Here is an 11,039-nt window from a genome sequence, read left to right on the forward strand (position 1 = left end):
AGGGCAAATAACCCATTTTTCTGAAATATAGAAATCAGAGACACAAAGTGCTATTTATTTTTTTGTACACAGAAAAGCAAGTGAGATATCAGGAAAAGATCATTCTAGATAAACTTTAATTATTGCTTTTTAATTTCAATTACAAATATATGGAGGATGTTTGCCTCCTAGAAAGAATAAAAAATTGTGTGGCTGGGAGGCATATATGATACTGTGGTATATACTATATGATCAATAAGTGTAATCACGGGGCGCCTGGGTGGCGCAGTCGGTTAAGCGTCCGACTTCAGCCAGGTCACGATCTCGCAGTCCGGGAGTTCGAGCCCCGCGTCGGGCTCTGGGCTGATGGCTCAGAGCCTGGAGCCTGTTTCCGATTCTGTGTCTCCCTCTCTCTCTGCCCCTCCCCGTTCATGCTCTGTCTCTCTCTGTCCCAAAAATAAATAAACGTTGAAAAAAAAATTTAAAAAAAAAAAATAAAATAAGTGTAATCAGGAAAATACCTGTAATTGTGAAAATCAAGGAAGTGCAGAGCTTGATAAGACTGTTTTTCTCATCTGGGTGAGTCATTATAACCAGCAAACTTACACTTAATGGTTTATAGACCTGTGTTTATACTCATCCCAGGATTGATGTAGCTTTGCCACATTTTATACCCTAGTGAGGGATTCCCAGAAAGGTAGCAGACATGAAGAGATGACTATCACAGCACTAACCTGTAGGCACTTGTCAGTCACGGTCCACATAACTGACTTTCTGATTTTTTCTATTCTACTTTTAGAAGAGGAGAATCAGTATCAGAGAGCAGGAACAGGAAGAATTTTGTCCTAAGTCTAGGTGCTTATGCCAAAAGGAAGTAAGCAATTCTTCATCAAGTTTAGGTGGAAGAAGTAAAATAAGTATTAAAACAATATTTGTTTTTATGTATATAGGTTGAATGTCTTTTAGAATAGCTCACTTATGTAAAATATAATTCAGAATTTATTATTGGTAGTAATGGTAATGATAATATATTTTTAAAGTTTATTTATTCATTTTGAGAGGGAGAGAGAGGCAGAGAGAGAGAGAGAGAGAGAGAGAGAGGAGAGACAGAGGACCTCAAGCAGATTCTGTGTCATCAGCACAGAACCCTATGCGGGGCTCGAAATCTTGAACTGTGAGATCATGACCTGAACTGAAATCAGGAGTTAGATGCTTAAAGACTGAGCCACCCAGGCGCCCCAGTAATGATAATAATTAATAGCATAATAAGAGTATATATGTCAGTCACTGTTCTAAGCAATTATATATACTTAACCTGTAAAATCTTCAACCCTTCATAAAAAGTCTGAAACAAAAGAAAGTAAATAATTTGTCCAAATTGACACAGAAAGCGCAGACACTCCAGATCCAAACCATCTCTCCAAGCTCTTATTCAAATAAACATGTATGTAACTTGAAGTCTTAGATTTTTATCAAAATCCTTCCAGCTTTAGTATTACACAGTTTCTACTGCAAAGAGGTACTCAAAAATATTTGCTTCAGTGAATGAGTCACCTATTATTTAAGAGGCTATAGACTGTAGTGTTTAAAAGCACCAACTCTTCACCTAGAATTGGTGGTCCTGAGTAAAATCTCTCTTCTCTGCTTCACTTTTCTGTTGTGTGGAGATAATAATAGTACTTACCTCATAGTATCATAGATGATAATGAACTACATTCACAAAGTGCTTAGAATAGTACCTGGCACATAGGAAGCACTACGGAAATGTTATTGATGATTATGATTATGCTTTTGTGAGTTACATGTGTCCCTCCAAAACATGTGTTGAAGTCCTGATACCCAATGAAGATGACCTTGAAAATAGGATCTTCGCAAGATGTAATCAGGTTAAAATGAGGTCATACTAGTATTTAGAGTGAACCCTAAATTCAATACTTGTGTCCTTATAGAGAGAAAGAAATTTGGAGTTACAAAGAGACACAAGGAAGAAGGTCATGTAATGACAGAGGCAGAGATTGGAGTTACGGGGTCACAAGCCAAGTAAGGCCAAGGATTGCAAGCCACAAGCTGGGAAGAGACAATACAGGACTCCTCCCTTCAGAGGGAGCATGGCTCAGCCAACGCCTTGATTTTGGACTTGTAGCCTCCAGAACGGTGAGAGAATATTGTTATTATTATTATTGTTACTATTATTTAGCCTCAGGACAAAATTTATTAATTCAGTCTGAACTCCCTATCAGCCATTATATGTTTAAATTTAGTCTACTCATCATAAGTCTTGAGTGTTTCAGAATCAGAATGCAAAATTTGGAAGTGAAAGTGAAGTTTGTGAATTTCAAGTTGTTCACACCAGGTAGTGTGAACATTTTATTACTGGTCCCCACCTTACATGTCACAGATGGTAATTATCAGCCTCTATCACTCTGAGAAACCACCTGAAGAATTAAACTAGAAGGAATTCAGGACATATTCCTAAAGGATTGTGCCATTTTGAAATCTGGAAATTCATTTTATTACTTGGTTTCTTCTGGTTAAATTATTTTAAAGATTTATTCTCTTATCCATGTATCAAGAATGTGTTTTCTGCTGCTCATTCCCAGAGAAAAGGCAATGAACAGTCCTGGCAAAGCTTATCACTTTTGCTGAATTATAATATGGTAAATTAAATACTGAGATTTAAATTAAACTATCAGATGAGATGATGGCATGGTTTCCAGACCTGAGAATGAGTTCATGTTCTCTTTTTGGGCCATGACCGAAGAAAAGTATTTCATCCATGGGGAGGAGTATGGAGAAATAAACTTTTTATGTTATGGAGCAGAATTTGCTAGCTATGCACTCCTATTTTGTTGGAGCCAGTGTATGTTTTGGAGGTATATGTGTTATATCACTTAGCCTACTCTAAAAAAGAGAGAAGGAAAGAGAGAAGGAGAGAAAGAAAGAAAGAAGAAAGAAAGAAAGAAAGAAAGAAAGAAAGAAAGAAAGAAAGAAGAAAGACACATTGTAATGTGTCTTCTCAGTTGGTCATGACATCAAGTAAAACAAATGATACAAAAATAGCTAGAATAAGAAAAAAAAAGATAGAGAAAATTGATGTATTTTGTATTCCTGTTATGAGTTCTATTTCTTTCAATTCAGCCTCAAAGGTCAAACACCATTACATCAAAATTTTAATTCTTGGAAAGATAAGAAAGGAAATTTGCTCACATATGTGTAGGATATGTGTTTATGTGTGCACTCTATCAGGTGATTCTAAAATCAGTACTGTAAGTTGGTATGTGCCATTGAGAGAAAAGATGTAATTCAATCTGCTAACATAGCAATATACACACACACACACACACACACACACACACACAGAGAGAGGAGCACAGAGAGAGAGAGAGCCTTTAGCAGGCTCCACACTCAACACAGAGCAGGCTTGATCCCACAACCTTGGGATCATGACCTGAGCAGAAATCAAGAGTCAGATGCTCAACCGTCTGATTGAGGCTCCCCTATTTTTCTTTTTACTAAAAAGTAGATTATCACTCCCATTTTTTTCTCATTCAATTCAGGTTTCATAATAATGATAAATCACTTGAAATTAAATCAGATAGATGACAGTCTTCAGAAATTAATGTTGTGAGAAAAGAAATATGCATAAATCATATAAATATAGGGGAAAATATGTTGTTTTTTATTTTTTATTTAATATAAATAAATATCTCAGATCAAATTTCAAGACACATAGTAAGGAGTATGGTAGCTAAGCGGTCAATTTGGTTTTGCCAAACACTACATTCCCTTACATAATTCTCTCCTCATCGTACTCTTTATAATCCACTCACTCTTCCAGAAACTGAAAAATAAAGAAATAATGGCAGTCATCAAGTTATTTATCCTTTGTTCATACAAAACTCTTTATGAAGTCCCAATGCATACAGTGCATTAGGAAAAATGAATAAAATAAGACAACTAAGAGAACAGGTACTCATTCAATAGGTTTTACGGGAACATACAAGACAATCTGTCTACAAGTGAACAGATATTTCTGCTTCCCTGGTGGTTTGGCCTTGACACAGGTGATCTTCCCCTGGCTATCTCTTCTCTCACAGCTATTCTCTCCCTGAAATTCACATATCTGGAAAACAAGGGCAGAGATATATGCTCCCACATTGTGAAGCAGATGTGCGGACTACTGTGAGCTGCAATCACATTAAATGCTACCAAGTACACATATTTAGTGGCTTTTTAGGAAACACGAATGAGAAATGGCAACGGTCTCAACGATCTAGCATTTGAATCTCGATCAAAGTCATAGGGAAATTTCCTTATTATACCTTAGATAGTTTGCATGTGGGTCATTATAGGATCATTTGATCTGAAGCTGATGTAATTAACTAATTGGAAATTACTTAGGAATTAAAAATACTAATTAGAAATTAGTATTTTGTGCTTTTAAATGAAGATCATAATAAGTTAGAGTGTGAATTTTAATTTACTTTTAGACTAAATGGTTGTGTTAATCTACTAGAACTACCATAACCAAGTAACACAGGCTGGGTGCCTTAAGCAACAGAAATTTATTTTTTCACAGTGCTGGATGCTAGAAGTCCAAGATTAATTAAAGGTGTTGGCAGGTTTGATTTCTTCTACAGGGGATGGAAGACTGGCTTGCAGATGGTGATCTTTTCTCTGTGTCCTCTGTAGTCTTCACTCTATCTTTGTTGTATGTGTCTTAATCTCTTCTTTTAAAGGACACTGATCATATAGGATCAAGGTTCACCCAAATGTCCCCCCCTTTTTTTTTAACTTAATTGCCTCTTTAAAGGCCCTTCCTATCTCCAAATGCATTCACATTCTGAGGAGTTAGGACTTTAGCATGAATTCTGAGGAGACACAATTCAGTCCATAACAAAGGTGTAACTCAAACATGCAGATATTACTGTAAAGTTAAATTTAGCTAAGATGTGAAACTAAGTACCCCTCTGAAACATGAAAAGATGAAATAAAACTTTCTAAAACATTAAATTTAATCAGATTTCAAATTTGGTAGTTAATTAGTTTAGCTGGGCTTATATTTTTCTTGAAACTCTAAGCTGTAAAGGATCCACTCCAGACAAAAATGAATTTCTCATAATATCTAAAATGAAAAAAAAAATTCCAAAACCTACCAGATCGGTAGTACTTGTTTGCATATATAGAGGACTTTTATTTTTTAAGATGTAAAGGGCCAGAGGTGGGGGAAGGAGGGGGAAGGGGGGAAGAGTGACCCTCAGGCTCTTCCCCACCAGCAGCTGGTGTCTCTTCAGCCCTCTTTAAGGGCTTTTAAATGCTGTGGTAATATTTTTAAACTAATTTCCTCCTGCTTCATAATTAGAGATACTCATTTCTCATGTAATCTCTAACCAGTCACAATTATTTGAGCTGTTTTATGACAATGATTATTTTGTTCAATATAAAATACAAATAAAAGAATCTCTAAAGATTGAACTATGCTGCTAAGAATGAGGGGCATTTTTGAGAACAGAAAAAGAAACAAAAAAAGTGGTATGTAATATGATATGCTTTTGTCTCTCAAATATCTCCACTGTCCACAGGGAGAGGTTTGGGGCAGTAAAATTATAGAGTTTAATTTTTTTAAATTATTGCTTTGACCTAAATCAAACTGAAAAAACTGCTAGGGTAAGAATTTAGGCTACTTTCTGTCATGTGCTTTTTTTTTAAGGATACGTTTTATAGGAAGGAAGAATGAGACGTTAACATCCAAGGCCTAAGTGAATGTGTGTTTGATGGCGAATGGAATGGTTGCCAAGGGTTGAGGTGTCTGAGAAGAGTTGTGGGGCAATATTGGCTGGTGGGTGAAATGGAAGAAGAAACATGCTAGAGGTGCAAGTGAGAAAATGTGAGAATGTTTGAGACGCTGAACAAAATACTCACTTAAGGGTATTATTTCAGATCAGCGCTTTAATCGTACAGACCTAAGAGTACCAAACATTTTACTGTGTTCATTTTTTTTTATCTTTAAGAGTTTCAAAAGTCTCTCCTCCAGTTGATAGTTCCAGAGTCCTTACAAATTAATTGTAATCAGTTGAATCACTGAAGATTTAGGCTCGGTCATTAAAAATTTTTATTTTTATTTTTTTAAGTTTACTTATTCATTTTGACAGAGAGAGAGACAGAGAGACAGAGAGAGAGCGTGCTTGTGCATGCGCATGAGCAGAGGAGGGGCAGAAAGAGAGGGAGAAGAGAGAATCCCAAACAAGCTCTGTACTGTCGGCACTGAGCCCTGTGCAGGGCTTAAACTCACAAACTGGGAGATCATGACCAGAGACAAAATCAAGAGTTGGATGCTTAACCCACTGGGCCACCCAGGAGCCCCAATCATTAAAAAATTTTAAACAAAGATATTCTGGGGATACAAAAGTCAATTTATTTATTCAAATAAATACATTAAAAAAACCAACAGTAGCATTTTGCTATCAAAATTCTGCATAGCCCTTCATACACCTGCCTTCACAAGCATGTTTCCAAATGATTTAGTACTTTTTGGTGCTCTCATTGGTGGCTTTCTCAAAAATATTTTCATCTTGTGCAAATTTTAGAATCTGAAGCAGAGCCTTATTTGAATGAAATTCTTACTAAGAGTAAAAGGTTTTCTCCTGATTCTCCTTGATATTATCTTTTTTATCCTAAGGGCATATATCATAGCAATTGAAATTAGGGACTTTCCAGTAAAATAGACATGGCTCAGGGAGCCCCTCTTCCTTTAGTTACATGTGTGATTTTTAAGCAAGTTACTTAACCTATGTTATTTAAAAGGGTTATTAAGCGGATTCAATGAGATAGTGGTGGTTACATTCTTTTCAGATCACGTTACTGTTTCTAACTGCACAGAGTTTATTCTACATATGTACATTATTTTAAGATATGTTTTCAATAATACATAAAGTGACAGAACTGTTTGCTCTAAGAATTCCTTCAGCAGAAGTACAACTCAGCTTATCAAAGACAATTAAAAGTGCACTTGATACTGATTTAAGCTTGGTCTATGGATGATAAGAGGCGCAGGAAACCACAGGGAGATTTTAAGGTGGACTCTGGAAGGTTATTCCAGATAGGACCAAGAAGCACATGTCTTTTGTGACTAACTAATGGGAGCCAATCCCCAGAATAAGCAGCAATATGGAAGAAGATGGCTGTCCTTTGTAGCCTTAGACTCTCAGTGCACATGAAGGAAAGGCTTTGAAAGCCACGGCGACAAGCCTCCATCCTGGTGTCAGAGTTGCTGCAAAGGCTGCGGTTGTTTGCAACCATGCATGTGTTTGAAAGTAACAAACACTTATTAGACGCCCTGTTTAGTTGCTGTAGTTGCTGGCATTACAACAGTTAATACACAGTTCCTGCTCCCCAAGGCTTTAGTTTGGCCAAAAAGAAGACAGTAACATTGTAAAACCAATGGAAGGGCACCAGAAGGTAATGCTTAAAGAAATAGATTAAAAAAAAAAAAAAAAAGAGAGGGAAAGAATTGGTAATCTTAAGGTTGAATTTATTCCAGTGTTTAAGTTTTTGAAAATCTGTCTTAAATATTTTATTTTCCAAAACCCTATTCGAGAATGTAATTAGTATTCATATTAATTGTCTAATTAAAGGGAATTTTTTGTTTGTCTGTCTAGAAAAGTCTGTACTAGCATCCTTGCTTTTCAGACTTCAGTGGCAAGGTGAAACTAATATGCCTGGTTGTGAGAGAAGTTACCTTGCTCTCCAGTGGACGTTAATTACTTGAGGGCAAAAAGCAGAAGTTCTTATCTTGGGCCTATAGCGTCCCAGAATTTCTTAGTTAAATGATGTGTTTATGTAAATATTTTAGGTGAGAGGATCTTAACTCTTACCAGATTTTCCAAGTGATGACCAAAAACTAAAAAGCAACATTTACTTAGGGGGATAATGCAAAACTAAATGCCAAGCCTTTAAATTCTATTTTTCATGATAAAAACATCACAATGACTCATAGTAGTTTTGCTAACCTTTTGTCCCTAAGATCATTTTTACACTATCCTCAAATGAGTCCAACTTTCCCTCATCTTTATTTCTGGAAATCGCTTTTCTTAACTAAAAAAAAGTTGCATTTTCCATAATGTCTGTCTACTTCCTGGAATATCAAAGTCATTTTTCATTTCAACACTATTCTCTAAATTTAATTCCCACCACATTCTACTTTACAATATTGTGGCCATAATCACTAAAGCATTTTAACAATACTGTTTATTCCAAAATCAAGCTACAACCATTATTCATTTCCCCAAAAAGAAGAACTAAGAAGAAAATTTGAAATTTACTAATTTATTTTACAAAATTTTATTATGTCTTATCTAAAATAATGCATTAAATTACAAAATGGCATTTTTCCCTATTCTTGCATTGTATGAATTCACCTATGCAAATTTTGGCCTCTCTTTGTTATAAGCCATTGTCATCTCTAGAGTGTCTTTTTGGAATATACAAGACAATTTTTAAGTGTACCTTGTCTTCATTTACTTCTAAAATGCTTGGAATATGACAATTTTGAAACATGTGCATGTTGAATTAAAAATTTTATCCCACACCACAAATAGCCACTTACATTTTTGTACTCCACCACCTTTTTACTACATTTCTTTTAAAATGACTGGCAAAGGGGTGCCTGGGTGGCTCAGTCTCTTAAACATCTGACTTTGGCTCAGGTAATGATCACTGCAGTTTGTGGGTTCATGGGTTTGAGGCCATGGGGCTCTGTGCTAACAGCGCAGAGCCTGCTTGGGATTCTCTCTCTTTCCCTCTGTCTCTGCTCCTCCCTGACTCATCCTTTCTCTTTCTTTCAAAATAAATAAATAAACTTTAAAAAATATAAAATAAATAAAATAAAATAAAATAAAATAAAATAAAATAAAATAAAATAAAATAATAAAATAAAATATTGGTAAGAGGCATCTGGGTGGGCACAGAGCCTTGAGATTCCCTCTCTCTCTCTACCCTTCCCCACTCACTCTCTCTCTCAAAAAGAAATAAATAGACTTTAAAAAGAATAAAATAAAAAAATTAAAATTAAATGGTAAAAGACTTCTTTGCAATATTTAACACTTAATAATTTCTATATCTATATCAAATTTTTTTTTTACTTTTTTTAATGTTTATTTATTTTTGAGAGAGATACAGAGTGCGAGCAGGGGAGGGGCAGAGAGAGAGAAAGACCCAAAATCTGAAGCAGGCTCCAGGCTCTGAGCTGTCAGCACAGAGCCCGATGCAGGGCTGGAAATCATGAACCATGAGATCAGGACCTGAGCCGAAGTCAGAAGCTTAACTGACTGAGCCACCCAGGCGCCCTATTTTATTACTTTTTTTTTATGACTACTTCAGATGATGTCTATAAATACCTAAATATATACCTAAATATCTGAATATCTCTATATTTGTACTATAAATTTATACAAATATATTATATTAATATTAATATATATATATTTAGAAACTAGCAACAGTATGAGCCATTTTTGGCTGGTGTGTCTTCCCTGAGTGGTACTTTTTTACTTACAAAAAGTAAATAAACACATAGGAATTTGAGAGATTTGAAAGGACATTAAAAAGTAATTTCATAAGAATAATTGTGGAAAAATACAACTTGGTTTATTTTGTGATGCATAAAATATATTAAATTCGGCAGTCACTTTGCTCACAGTATAATCCTCCGCTAGTTGTAAAACTGTCTCTAACAATTATTTCTTATTTTTCACACATAGAAAAATAATAACAGTAAACTATAAATGTATAGAAACTGATCTACTCAATATTCTAGAACTGACTTGATTGATACTCAAATACTTACCTAAGTAGCACTGGGGGAAAGTAGACCATGGAGTACTTTTGAGTGTAACAGAGTTAATCATCCATGATATAGTGCTCTATGTGGGTATGATTTTTTATTATGTTTCCATTTTGCAAAAACAAAATTCATACTTCGGTTGTTTTCCTGATTATTCTCTTAGTTTCTTACATTGTCTTTGTAACTTTTTAGAATATTTTGGAATCAATTATAGTTTCTATTTTCCCTTTTAATCGTTCCTCACAATTTTACATGGCTTATATATTTTTTTCAATACAGTTTTCTAATGGTGGTAAACACTGGGTCTACCAGAATATACTTCACATTCATAATAATCAGTTTTAATCTCATCCACATTAGAACATCAATCAAGCAATACATTTTCTAGTAGCCATTAACACTCAGTAATTCAGTCAATACTTCCACTTTCCTTACAATTACAAAGCCAGATATTCCCTGACAATAATATATTTTAACCTTTAGTTCTTGTTAGTCTTCATGTTGCAGGAAAGATTACATAGTACTGTGTAAAACCACAATCAAGGTATGAGGTGATTTGGGCCATAATAAAACACTATATTTAGTAATGCCAGTGAAGATACGGTGTGCTTATGTTCTCATTTTTAAATTTCAGCCAATACAATTATTTTGAAGTGTAGAAAATTTCCATGTAAAAATGTTTTCTAATTTTCCTTCAGGTCATCATTTGTATCATCAGAACGAGAAACCAAGAATGAGTCACAGACAAGAGGAAATGAAGACAATTGTAGCACAGTTTATATGTCAGATTTGTGGTGCCAAGTCCTTTACAAGCCTTTTACATGTGTTCTGGTATTTTGCTAATGTAGCTACAATATCTCCAGGGCCTTAACATCCTTTCTTTCGTCTCTCAAATGACCTATAAAAGATGGTTAGAAGAACATAGAATAAAAAAAGAAAATGACCAGAGGGGTTTTCTGGTCACTTTTTCCAGTTTGATCATTTAAACAAATTCCTTTTCGTTTTCATCGGTTCTGCTTATTTTAGAGAACAGTTTAAATATTACAGAAACCCACAGGCTAACCAAATATCTAAGAAAGTTCCACTCCCTCTTCTTGATGTTGACAGTGATTTTAAAGGACCCCCAGGTATAGACAATGATATTCTTGAGTTGGATTTTTTATGAGCAAATGGAATATAAGCTTCCCTCTTTCTCTCCCATAAGCAATGAAAATAAGCC

General features: G+C 35.0%; 1 long non-coding RNA gene across 1 annotated transcript; it reads left to right on the forward strand.

Moving 5' to 3' along the window:
• Nucleotides 1-1,933: 1,933 nt before the first annotated feature.
• Nucleotides 1,934-10,764, forward strand: LOC123385228. The gene is made up of 2 exons (XR_006597423.1): nucleotides 1,934-2,133; nucleotides 10,519-10,764. It is a non-coding gene; the product is annotated as an uncharacterized LOC123385228 (long non-coding RNA).
• The last annotated feature ends 275 nt before the right edge of the window (nucleotides 10,765-11,039 follow it).

The sequence above is a fragment of the Felis catus genome, chromosome B1, assembly GCF_018350175.1.
Source record: "Felis catus isolate Fca126 chromosome B1, F.catus_Fca126_mat1.0, whole genome shotgun sequence".
Lineage (NCBI taxonomy): Eukaryota > Metazoa > Chordata > Mammalia > Carnivora > Felidae > Felis > Felis catus.